We start from the raw sequence: 2,568 nt of genomic DNA on the forward strand, positions 1-2,568 counted from the left end.
TGGACAAAATCTCAAGTAGTAAAAAGTGTGTTTAGAAGAAAATAGGTTTGATTGTATGACTTAGGCCTACGGTTCCACAGTTATAGGCTAAAAAGTAAGGCGGCTTAGCATAGCTACACCATGAGCCTGATTCGAAATACCTGAGGTGGAGTGTTTTCCTTGGCCTATTGGGAGCGTTTGAGATAAACTGCGCACAGATGGCCAGACAGACGGACTGATGGACCCACACACATAGACAGTGGCTGAAACTGAATTTCCGCCTCCCGGCCTGTCAGCCCCCCTGAGAAAATAAAAGTACAAAAAAATCATTGATAGATTGAAGAGTGTGATAAATGGCCTGGCTGTGCTATTAAAGTCTAATCTTAACTTCATCACATGAGGGTGTTGCTCACCAGTTATTTTTGGTGAGCGAAAGCATCATGCGACGAAGAATAAATTAGGCTTAATACATATCCTCCAAAGCCACCACAGGCAAAGTCAAAACCAGAGACTAATTCACAATCTTGCCAACACCGCTGCCTCAAACCAATTCTCATGGTGATCACTTGAAACACTATCTGCAACATGAGATGGGGAATTGACGTGAGGAATGGAGAGAGGGAGTTTTATTTTTTTTCAAATGGGTAGTATAATGGTCTGATTCATACATATAAAAGGCAATTAGCAATGTCTCTTTAGAGGTTTCCAATGCTCCACAGTGCCTGAGATCAAAAAGCAAGTTCTGTCTGTGAGATACACTATCACTTATGCTTGGGAAATGCACAGTAGTACAAGTCGTTATGTGGTCCCAGAATGGCAGCAGGAACAAGCTAGGCTTATGGCAACAGTGGTTCGATTCTCTCTATCTGAGCTCAGTAGACTCCAGCGTTTCTCTGCTGACTGAGGTCTGAGAAAGGACTGTGGTGATGATGATGACATACAGTATTGATCAGGTAAAGGTAAGGCAACTAACTAGCAGGCCTTGTAAATAATAATAATAACTTGAATTTATGGTGCCTTTCAAAAACCTAAGGACGCTTACATCAACAAAAATAAACAAACTATTTGCCAAAAGTCTGTGTGAACAAGTGTCTCTTCAATGCAGACTTGAAAGAGTCCAATGTTGACGTATGGCGAATTTCCATGGGGAGAGAGAGTTCCAGAGGGTTGGGACTGCCACACTGAAAGCTCTGTATTGCCGAAGGTCCGCTTATTGGTGTGAGGGATGGAGAGGAGCGCCAAGTCAGAAGACCTCAGGTTCCGCGCTGGGGTGTAATCATGGAGGAGGTCTGACACATCGTGGGGCTAGGGCATGGAGCGCTTTATAGGTGAGGAGGAGCAGTTTGTACAGTAGGTGATGCAGAACTTAACCGGAAGCCAGTGCAGCCTGACAGCGTGCCACGGGTTCGAATCCCGATCCTGATGACCGTTGCTGCGTGTTACTCCCTGTCTCTCTCTCTCCCTGCTTCCTGTCAATCTACTGTGTTCCATAAATAAAGGCAGAAAAGCCCCAAAATATATATTTAAAACAAAAAAAAGTATAATCTAAGGAAGAAGCTGGAAGTTGATGAACCCGTAGATCCTTAGGCGGGTTAGTACCCACAGCATGTTGAAATTAATTAAAGGCCCATACTGGCGGTCTGGCATGTTTAGCCCATTGACTATGACTCATGCAATACTTGGCGTTGCTGCCGAGAGTTGACCGTTTTCCAAAGCATTCAGTAGTTCGTGGGATTTTTGAGGACACCACTGGTTGTCATTAAATTCGGTATGGTATGAAAATCAACTTGCAGAAACTTTAAATAAAGGCCTGCACTCGCGCAGGAGCCCCTTGACAAACTGCAGGATCCAACATGATTGGGTGCGGTGCAGCAGGGAAAATGATTCAGGAGTGTCCACTGTCCAGCCTGAATCTTAAAAGGTCCATCGGCTCTGTTTCCACAGTACCTATATCCTCCCATTCCTGGAATTGGGAGTCAGGAGTCACTCTATTGGCAGCAAGCAAATCAGATTAGTTGTCATAAAGGTGGCATAGTTAACCATTTAAACACTATATGCTTTGTTGACCAGGGTCTCCCAGGGGTCTATACTAGGCCCCCGCGACATTCAGTGAAAATAAAATAATAAAAATAAAATTGTAGATCTGCTATTTTCACTGAACATTCGCCCTAGAAGGATGCTAGGGTTCATCCACAAACTGGTTGAATACTATATATATATATAACTATAACATGAATCGCATGATTTATAAGGTGCACAGCATGATGTGCAGCTTCAGTGGGTGCTGCCAACAATCAAGACAATCTGCTAGAATGTGTTGTGAATATGAGCAACTGCCAATTATTTTCCATCATGCGCTTTTTAAAATGTTTTACAGAAAAATTATTACTGCTTGATTTCCACATTATCAAGAGAGAAGTAACCAAACATGGATTTGTAGACAAATGTAGAAACATGTATTTGTATGCTAATAGGTGCAGTATGGTTCTATAAAATAATTTAGGTTAGACCTTGCCGATTTGATTTGATTTGATTGTACTAAATATGGTACATGTTGGATTACTGTTGCAGCTGTTTTTTACACGTATT

The sequence above is a fragment of the Gymnoscopelus braueri genome (genome assembly GCF_963280865.1).
Source record: "Gymnoscopelus braueri genome assembly, chromosome: 2".
Lineage (NCBI taxonomy): Eukaryota > Metazoa > Chordata > Actinopteri > Myctophiformes > Myctophidae > Gymnoscopelus > Gymnoscopelus braueri.